Source organism: Antedon mediterranea, chromosome 10, assembly GCF_964355755.1.
Source record: "Antedon mediterranea chromosome 10, ecAntMedi1.1, whole genome shotgun sequence".
NCBI lineage: Eukaryota > Metazoa > Echinodermata > Crinoidea > Comatulida > Antedonidae > Antedon > Antedon mediterranea.
This window is the reverse complement of record NC_092679.1, coordinates 24,493,975-24,505,365: the sequence shown is the minus strand read 5'-3', so window position 1 is coordinate 24,505,365 and position 11,391 is coordinate 24,493,975. Positions and strand designations below refer to the sequence as shown.

At 33.3% G+C, this 11,391-nt stretch overlaps 1 protein-coding gene and 1 pseudogene across 1 annotated transcript in view; both read left to right on the top strand.

The window, feature by feature from the left end:
- Window positions 1–2,404, top strand: part of LOC140061041 (ciliary microtubule inner protein 6-like) — an 89,332-nt gene extending 86,928 nt beyond the window's left edge. The window contains exon 5 of the transcript XR_011847395.1: window positions 2,392–2,404. The gene's annotated coding sequence lies outside the window, so the exon portion shown is untranslated. The remainder of the gene's footprint in view (window positions 1–2,391) is intronic.
- Window positions 695–11,388, top strand: LOC140061042 (uncharacterized; annotated as a pseudogene).
- The last annotated feature ends 3 nt before the right edge of the window (window positions 11,389–11,391 follow it).

The following is an 11,391-nucleotide window of genomic DNA, read 5'->3' as shown; positions in this document are numbered from 1 at the left end:
TTTGTTTTAGTATTTATTTGCTTGAATTATGGTTGCCCGGGGATTATATATTTTAGCCAGCATGACTTAACCAAAATTAAATACTCGAAATATCGGAACTAAATTTTATTTTGTTTTTGTTAGTTAAATAGATGTCAAAAAGATGATGTACCCCAGCAAGAAAGAAGAAGTATTTAGAAAGATTTGGACAGCATTGCTTATTTTTTGCATCAGAGGAAGTGACGAATCATCGGATAGCAACTTAAGTTCGGCATCGTTGTCATTATCATAATCACCATCTCTATCTCTATCAATGCAACCATCAATGCAACCATCAATGGGCACAGTGTCAGCATCGCCATCAGGTGTACAAGTTTCAGTACGACAGTCATCATCAAAGTCTCTTTCAAAGTCTATCAAAGTCTCTATCAAAGTCTATCAAAGTCTCTATCAAAATCATTTATTGTTTTAATTTAGCTTTTTGCTTATTTTATTTTGCATCTCCATTGAGATTCAGCCAAAGCATTGTCATTTGGTTTAGTAATTTGACTTTCGATTTATATATTCATAATAAATAAATAAATAACTGACACTCACACAATCGCGTAATTTATAGGCCTATAACTTTCTGGGAACGTATTGAATTTGCCGGAAATTGCGTTTGTTTATATGCCGGTATGGTAAAAGGATAGGAGTATTTCCGTATCTTCGACAGAATGGCGGGGTTCGGTTGTTTTCTTCTGCTAATTATGCCTTTAATAATGGGTATGAGTATAGGTAAGTTACAATTTTCTAAATTATTTATGCCTATGTCAATGCCATGCGTTGTTCGATGTCTTGTTTGGCATTTGCTATTTTAAGATAGGCCAATAATTATAGAGATCTTTCGAACGTCGGATAAGTTATAGTTCTTAGCTGTAGGCCTACATCAAAACTAACCAGGCTATATAACAAATATATTAATTGTAGAGGCCACTTCCACAAAATATTATAATATATGGCGTTCGTAATTTTGTTTTAATGTATTTTTCTCAATCATAACACAAACATATAAATAATAAAGGTTTTCTCCATTGTACAACGGTAGTAATAATTTATAGTTAGCATAGAAGTGTATTGAGTTTTGCTCCTATTAGAACATTTGGTTTACCTCCATGAAATAATAGACAATATATATTATTACTCAATCGGACGATTCGTCGATCAAATGTAGGCTTTGTATTATTATATTAGGTTTGGTAATGGAGGCATTGCATACCTCCATGGTTTGATAAAACTTCTGCTGCAACAAAACACAGAGAAGACCGAGAAACTTGACACCATTCTTCCACAAATCGCTACTTGATCCTTATTTCGTCTACGTGATTTCCAGTAAGGGTCATTATAATACATAATAACCCTTTACTGGAAATCACGTAGAGGAAGTAAGGATCATTACTTGACCTATATAATATAGATAATATACGTCGTACAATTTTGTAGAGATATTCAGTTATTTGCCGTCGGCACCATAAGTTTGAATTTTAGTCGGAATCTATATTGGCCATAACTACTCACCGTTAATTATAACCGTCCATTGAATGTTGTAGACATAACTATATTCGGAAGAGCAGAGGGTTACCATGGTGTTCTGGTCCATTTTCGTTTGGTGGTAGCACTCGGCACGAAGGGACCCTGAGGGAGAGAAGAAAGTTATTGTATGTGCCGCCCAGTTAAGCTGCAATTGACAAGTTATTTCCCGTCCCCACACTCACATACATTTAAAATGTCATAGCTTGGATAAAATTAATTAAAACGCTACAAGCCACTAAATAGCTTAATGATTTGACCAATCACAAACGATGGATTATTCGAACTGTCGCTTGTCATTGGTCAACTCACTTGAGTTGCGGCTACGTCATCGCGTTCATGGATTAATCCATGATGCATTGCACCACCAATGAGAAGCTTTAGTATTCAAACAGTACATTTTTCCAATTTTGACTCTTTTTACTGTATGTTAAAGTAATTATGTTAAGTTCCACCATCCTTACCTTCTCTAATTAATTGTCTAATCTAATTGTCACGTAATTGTCAAATAAGCTGTAGCAGGATTATGCAACCGTTAATAGGCCTATAAAATATAATTTAAATTTTGATTTTCTTACCGTAACTTATTTCTCCACTAGAGATACTTAGAGATCTTAGATGGAATGCACACCTAATGTTAACAGCTATCTATTGTATTTTAGTACATATGCTTATTTTCAAATAAACGTAAACGCAAAATTAAAAAACTGCAACATAATGTTTGAACTGTTATTAATTCGTCCACTTTTTTCAAAATCCAAAACTTCCTTAAAATCTTATCAATTGTATGATACATTAATTTCGATTTTACTATGATACAATTATTAATAATTAGCTGGAACAGAGTTCTGTACGAATCCTTTGGGAGTAGAAGACGGAACAATTACACTTACATCATCAACGGAATGGAATGCGCAACACGGACCTGCATATGGAAGACTTAATATGACTCCAAGGAACGGTAATATTGGTGCTTGGGCTGCACAATCAAATAACCAAAACCAATGGATACAAGCTGACATTGGTGCTCTAAAAGGGTGACTGGAGTGATTACACAAGGACGTAATGGAGGCGGATATGACCAATGGGTTACAGCTTTTGAAGTGTTGTACAGTATCGATGGAAACAACTTTAAAGGCATTGTTGAAGCAATTGATACTGCTATGGTGAGTTGCTCTTTTTAACGGCCCTACTGTATGTCACCAAATTATTCAAAATTTGGCATCATTTTGTATGGAATTAGTTTATATATGGTGCAGTTTTCCTATCGAGAATAGCTTCCAAAAGCTAAAATGATACCTAGGCTAATTAACAACAGTGTTTTTCCTTTAACATATTTTGGGTATTTTAATTTTGTATAAATTACTTCTGTAATATTTTTTAAATTTCAGGAATTTGTTGGAAACACAAATCCTGATTCTCAAGTTACCAATCTGTTTCCAAAACCAGTGATTGCTCGTTACATTCGTATTCACCCAACAGCTTGGAATAATCACATTAGTTTAAGATTTGAAGTTCTTGGTTGTTCAGGTATATTTTAGTGATATTTTTAAACTACACCAATGTATGCAGTACTTTACATTATTATGTTATTTGCAGCAAATAGTAGATGTGAGTAGATGTGTATGTTTACATCATAACATGTATGAATTTGAGTTAATCAAATTCATTTTCTAAAATGATTGTATTCTCTTCCTCACAAACTTGTAGGTGTATAACTATTTAAAAATATAGCAATACCTAGGAAATTTATAAGAGCCTCTCAAATTATTCCAGAAAAAACCTGATGGACATTGACAAGGGAACCTGAATTATGCACGCATGGTGTAATTAACTGTTTCTTTCTTTTTATTGCATATTATCATTGATCCTTTCATCAGTTTCTTGCACTGGTTCAAAACTTGGCATAGAATCATCAGAAATTCCATCGGAAAACATCCGTGCTTCAAGTGAATACAATGCACAACACGGTGCTCGTCGTAGTAGATTAAATATTGAACCTAATAGTGATGGAATTGGTGCATGGGCAGCCAAAACCAATGATCGTAATCAGTGGATTCAAGTTGATCTTAATGAAGTGAAAGTAGTGACTGGTGTAGTTACTCAAGGACGTAATGGAAATTATGATCAATGGGTTAAGTCATATGAAGTCTTGTATGGCATGGACGGTTCTAACTGGCAGACAATTATGACCACTGTTGGAACATCGACAGTAAGTAAGACAAATAGTTTACAAATCAAGAATACGCTTAAGATGATTGGTGTGGTTAGTAGCATTTTATTGGATATGGTTATTTATTTGTAGGTGTTTGTTGGCAATACAGATAAAGATACACAAGTTACCAATGTATTTCCATTTGAAATACATGCACGATTTATTAGAATCCATCCAATCACTTGGAACAATCACATTAGCATGAGGTTTGAAATTCTTGGCTGCCAAGGTAAATAAATTGTAACACATTATGACTATAAATACATAAATCATTTTTTTGACAAACCTCGATTTTACAGGCAAATCACTTTGGAAAATGTTTATGTGAATATTTAAATTCTTTTATGTTAAAAACCTTTACAGTTAACTATAATATGTGAATATTGATATTATTAATGTTTAAGAAAACATTCATTTTTATTATACTATGGTACAATTATTAGCCAAAACAAAGTTCTGTACGGATCCTTTGGGAGTAGAAGACGGAACAATTACACTTACATCATCAACGAAATGGAATGCGCAACACGGACCTGCATATGGAAGGCTTAATATGACTCCAAGGAACGGTAATATTGGTGCTTGGGCTGCACAATCAAATAACCAAAACCAATGGATACAAGCTGACATTGGTGCTCTAAAAACGGTGACTGGAGTGATTACACAAGGACGTAATGGAGGCGGATATGACCAATGGGTTACAGCTTTTGAAGTGTTGTACAGTATCGATGGAAACAACTTTGAAGACATTGTTGAAGCCAATGATACTCCTATGGTGAGTTACTCTTTTTAACGGCCCTATTGTATGTCACCAAATTATTTAAAATTTGGCATCATTTTGTATGGAATTAGTTTATATATGGTGCAGTTTTCCTATCGAGAATAGCTTCCAAAAGCTAAAATGATACCTAGGCTAATTAACAACCGTGTTTTTCCTTTAACATTATTTGGGTATTTTAATTTTGTATAAATTACTTCTGTAATATTTTTTAAATTTCAGGAATTTGTTGGAAATACAAATCCTGATTCTCAAGTTACCAATATGTTTCTAAAACCAGTGATTGCTCGTTACATTCGTATTCACCCAACAGCTTGGAATAATCACATTAGTTTAAGATTTGAAGTTCTTGGTTGTTCAGGTATATTTTAGTGATATTTTTAAACTACACCAATGTATGCAGTACTTTACATTATTATGTTATTTGCAGCAAATAGTAGATGTTTACATCATAACATGTATGAATTTGAGTTAATCAAATTAATTTTCTAAATGAATGTATTCTCTTCCTCACAAACTTGTAGGTGTATAACTATTTAAAAATAGAGCAATACCTAGGAAATGTATAAGAGCTTCTCAAAATATTTCAGAAAAAACCTGTATGGACATTGACGCATGGTGTAACTAACTGTTTCTTTCTTTTTATTGCATATTATCATTGATCTTTTCAGCAGTTTCTTGCACTAGTTCAAAACTTGGAATAGAATCATCAGAAATTCCATCAGAAAACATCCGTGCTTCAAGTGAATACAATGCACAACACGGTGCTCGTCGTGGTAGATTGAATATTGAACCTAATAGTGATGGAATTGGTGCATGGGCAGCCAAAACCAATGATCGTAATCAGTGGATTCAAGTTGATCTTAATGAAGCGAAAGTAGTGACTGGTGTAGTTACTCAAGGACGTAATGGAAATTATGATCAATGGGTTAAGTCATATGAAGTCTTGTATGGCATGGACGGTTCTAACTGGCAGACAATTATGACCACCGTTGGAACATCGACGGTAAGTAAGACAAATAGTTTACAAATCAAGAATACGCTTAAGATGATTGGTGTGGTTAGTAGCATTTTATTGGATATGGTTATTTATTTGTAGGTGTTTGTTGGCAATATGGATAAAGATACACAAGTTACCAATGTATTTCCATTTGAAATACATGCACGATTTATTAGAATCCATCCAATCACTTGGAACAATCACATTAGTATGAGGTTTGAAATTCTTGGCTGCCCAGGTAATTAAATTGTAACACATTTTGACTATAAATACATAAATCATTTTTTTGACAAACCTCCATTTTACAGGCAAATCACTTTGGAAAATGTTTATGTGAATATTTAAATTCTTTTATGTTAAAAACCTTTACAGTTAACTATAATATGTGAATATTGCTATTATTAATGTTTAAGAAACCATGCATTTTTATTATACTATGGTGCAATTATTAGCCAAAACAAAGTTCTGTACGGATCCTTTGGGAGTAGAAGACTTAACAATTACACTCACATCATCAACGGAATGGAATGCGCAACACGGACCTGCATATGGAAGACTTAATATGACTCCAAGGAACGGTAATATTGGTGCTTGGGCTGCACAATCAAATAACCAAAACCAATGGATACAAGCTGACATTGGTGCTCTAAAAGGGTGACTGGAGTGATTACACAAGGACGTAATGGAGGCGGATATGACCAATGGGTTACAGCTTTTGAAGTGTTGTACAGTATCGATGGAATCAACTTTGAAGACATTGTTGAAGCCAATGATACTGCTATGGTGAGTTGCTCTTTTTAACGGCCCTACCGTATGTCACCAAATTATTCAAAAATTTGGCATCATTTTGAATGGAATTAGTTTAAATATGGAGCAGTTTTGCTATCGAGAATAGCTTCCAAATACTAAAATGATACCTAGGCTAATTAACAACAGTGTTTTTCCATTTTTTTGTTATTTTAATGTTGTATAAATGTATAAACTACTTCTGTAATATTTTTTAAATTTCAGGAATTTGTTGGAAACACAAATCCTGATTCTCAAGTTACCAATCTGTTTCTAAAACCAGTGATTGCTCGTTACATTCGTATTCACCCAACAGCTTGGAATAATCACATTAGTTTAAGATTTGAAGTTCTTGGTTGTTCAGGTATATTTTAGTGATATTTTTAAACTACACCAATGTATGCAGTACTTTACATTATTATTTTATTTGCAGCAAATAGTAGATGTGAGTAGATGTGTATGTTTACATCATAACATGTATGAATTTGAGTTAATCAAATTCATTTTCTAAATGAATGTATTCTCCTCCTCACAAACTTGTAGGTGTATAACTATTTAAAAATAGAGCAATACCTAGGAAATGTATAAGAGCTTCTCAAAATATTTCAGAAAAAAGCTGTATGGACATTGACGCATGGTGTAACTAACTGTTTCTTTCTTTTTATTGCATATTATCATTGATCCTTTCAGCAGTTTCTTGCACTAGTTCAAAACTTGGCATAGAATCATCAGAAATTCCATCGGAAAACATCCTTGCTTCAAGTGAATACAATGCACAACACGGTGCTCGTCGTGGTAGATTGAATATTGAACCTAATAGTGATGGAATTGGTGCATGGGCAGCCAAAACGAATGATCGTAATCAGTGGATTCAAGTTGATCTTAATGAAGTGAAAGTAGTGACTGGTGTAGTTACTCAAGGACGTAATGGAAATTATGATCAATGGGTTAAGTCATATGAAGTCTTGTATGGCATGGACGGTTCTAACTGGCAGACAATTATGACCACTGTTGGAACATCGACGGTAAGTAAGACAGATAGTTTACAAATGGAGAATGCGCTTTAGATGATTTGTATGATTAGTAGCATTTTCTTGTATTGGATATTGTTGTTTATTTGTAGGTGTTTGTTGGAAATACAGATAAAGATACACAAGTTACCAATGTATTTCCATTTGAAATACATGCACGATTTATTAGAATCCATCCAATGACTTGGAACAACCACATTAGTATGAGGTTTGAAATTCTTGGCTGCACAGGTAAATAAATTGTAACACATTATGACTATAAATACATAAATCATTTTTTTGACAAACCTCGATTTTACAGGCAAATCACTTTGGAAAATGTTTATGTGAATATTTAAATTCTTTTATGTTAAAGGCTAGGTGCGGGAAAAAAATTTCTATTGATCATACATTCCAATAATTATCGATCTATAGTTTCCCCTATGTTTCATAATTGTTGGCATTTAATTTGTGTTACACGAGCTTGTTGAAAATAAGCACTTTCTTATCAGTGGGGGGATAGTTCAAATTACACAGTAAAATCTCTATTCTTTTGTACACAAATTTTGTAAATAGAGAGGCATTTTAAAAAGTTATGAAAAATAAAAAGTGTGGTAAAAAATGTTATCAGATGACTAAATATAGGTAATATAACTTGAATACTACATTTCTAGTATTTTTATTCAACTTCAGATTTTTATTTTCATGCTATAGCAAACATTATCCACTGTATATCCACCATCTTTTTTCACCGTCTAGGGAGTCACCAGACATGTTATTACATCAGGTTTACTCCCTAACTACTGAAAAAAAGTCTTCCTGGTTTTTATGGAAGAATTTTGCCAAATTTTGTATTTGACCATATTAAGGAAAATTCATGTTTTTTTCATCTTGATTTCTGTTAAAAATATTTGATTTATGTACAATTAACCAAATATTATATTTAAAATTCATGCCTGTACCTGAGCTTTAAAAACCTTTACAGTTAACTATAATATGTGAATATTGTTATTATTAATGTTTAAGAAAACATTCATTTTTATTATACTATGGTACAATTGTTAGCCAAAACAAAGTTCTGTACGGATCCTTTGGGAGTAGAAGACGGAACAATTACACTTACATCATCAACGGAATGGAATGCGCAACACGGACCTGCATATGGAAGGCTTAATATGACTCCAAGGAACGGTAATATTGGTGCTTGGGCTGCACAATCAAATAACCAAAACCAATGGATACAAGCTGACATTGGTGCTCTAAAAAGGGTGACTGGAGTGATTACACAAGGACGTAATGGAGGCGGATATGACCAATGGGTTACAGCTTTTGAAGTGTTGTACAGTATCGATGGAAACAACTTTGAAGACATTGTTGAAGCCAATGATACTGCTATGGTGAGTTACTCTTTTTAACGGCCCTACTGTATGTCACCAAATTATTCAAAATTTGGCATCATTTTGAATGGAATTAGTTTAAATATGGTGCAGTTTTGCTATCGAGAATAGCTTCCAAATACTAAAATGATACCTAGGCTAATTAACAACAGTGTTTTTCCATTTTTTTTGTTATTTTAATGTTTTATAAATGTATAAACTACTTCTGTAATATTTTTTAAATTTCAGGAATTTGTTGGAAACACAAATCCTGATTCTCAAGTTACCAATATGTTTCTAAAACCAGTGATTGCTCGTCACATTCGTATTCACCCAACAGCTTGGAATAATCACATTAGTTTAAGATTTGAAGTTCTTGGTTGTTCAGGTATATTTTAGTGATATTTTTAAACTACACCAATGTATGCAGTACTTTACATTATTATGTTATTTGCAGCAAATAGTAGATGTGTATGTTTACATCATAACATGTATGAATTTGAGTTAATCAAATTCATTTTCTAAATGATTGTATTCTCTTCCTCACAAACTTGTAGGTGTATAACTATATCAAAATAGAGCAATACCTACGAAATGTATAAGAGCTTCTCAAAATATTCCAGAAAAAACCTGTATGGACATTGACGCATGGTGTAACTATGTAACTGTTTCTTTCTTTTTATTGCATATTACCATTGATCTTTTCAGCAGTTTCTTGCACTAGTTCAAAACTTGGCATAGAATCATCAGAAATTCCATCAGAAAACATCCGTGCTTCAAGTGAATACAATGCACAACACGGTGCTCGTCGTGGTAGATTGAATATTGAACCTAATAGTGATGGAATTGGTGCATGGGCAGCCAAAACCAATGATCGTAATCAGTGGATTCAAGTTGATCTTAATGAAGTGAAAGTAGTGACTGGTGTAGTTACTCAAGGACGTAATGGAAATTATGATCAATGGGTTAAGTCATATGAAGTCTTGTATGGCATGGACGGTTCTAACTGGCAGACAATTATGACCACTGTTGGAACATCGAAGGTAAGTAAGACAGATAGTTTACAAATGAAGAATGCGCTTAAGATGATTTTTATGATTAGTACCATTTTCTTGTATTGGATATTGTTGTTTATTTGTAGGTGTTTGTTGGCAATACAGATAAAGATACACAAGTTACCAATGTATTTCTATTTGAAATACATGCACGATTTATTAGAATCCATCCAATGACTTGGAACAACCACATTAGTATGATGTTTGAAATTCTTGGCTGCCCAGGTAAATAAACATTATGATTAAAAATGTGAATACATTGATTTAACATAGATAAAAAAATAAATACATTAACTGAAACGTATTAGTTAGATCGTTGCTGATTAGGTAATATAGATTACACCCCTGTCCACATTAGGTAATATAGATTACACCCCTGTCCACATTAGGTAATATAGATTACACCCCTGTCCACATTAGGTAATATAGATTACACCCCTGTCCACATTAGGTAATATAGATTACACCCCTGCCCACATTAGGTAATATAGATTACACCCCTGTCCACATTAGGTAATATAGATTACACCCCTGTCCACATTAGGTAATATAGATTACACCCCTGTCCACATTAGGTAATATAGATTACACCCTTGTCCACATTAGGTAATATAGATTACACATTTGTCCACATTATGTAATATAGATTACACCCCTGTCCACATTAGGTAATATAGATTACACCCTTGTCCACATTAGGTAATATAGATTACACCATTGTCCACATTAGGTAATATAGATTACACCCCTGTCCACATTAGGTAATATAGATTACACCCCTGTCCACATTAGGTAATATAGATTACACCCCTGTCCACATTAGGTAATATAGATTACACCCCTGTCCACATTAGGTAATATAGATTACACCCCTGTCCACATTAGGTAATATAGATTACACCCCTGTCCACATTTACTCATCTACATTCAGATAATGTATATAACGTATTATATTATTTTGTAATAGAAATATGATTCCTTTGAATCTTACTCCGTTTTTACATAAAAGTATCCTGGAGTTAGATTTTAACCGTCTACTACAATACTGTTAATCCTAGTAAACTTTAAACTGTGGGTAAATAATATGCAGACGAGCTGAGATCTAAATATGAAAATAATTCACTGTTATATCATTCGTTTATAGTAGGCTATCATTAATATTATTACTAAAGGCAATGTTATCATTCTGTTGGTTTATTATCAGACCGTGAATTATGTATTACTCATAAATTGAATTTAAAAATGTCTATATGATTACGTGACATCATTCTCTCATAGTTTTCGTAAAGTTAATAAACCGTTTTTGTACGGTGTACTATAATAAAATCTGCAGTGTACAAACACCGTAAATTCAGATGATACGACCATTGATTTACAAATTATTTGTCACATATTTTTCAATTCACAGGCAACAAATCGTGTATTGATATAACAGCACCAAGTCATGGAGTACTGATAGGTGATGATTTTACATATCCATCTACGGTTACATTTAAATGCAACGAAGGCTATATTCTGACAGGATCAAAATCAAGGTCTTGTAGAGCCGATGGCAGCTGGTCGGGTGAAGTAACAGGATGTCAAATTGTCGAATGCAGTAAACCAACGTCCATTTCACACGTA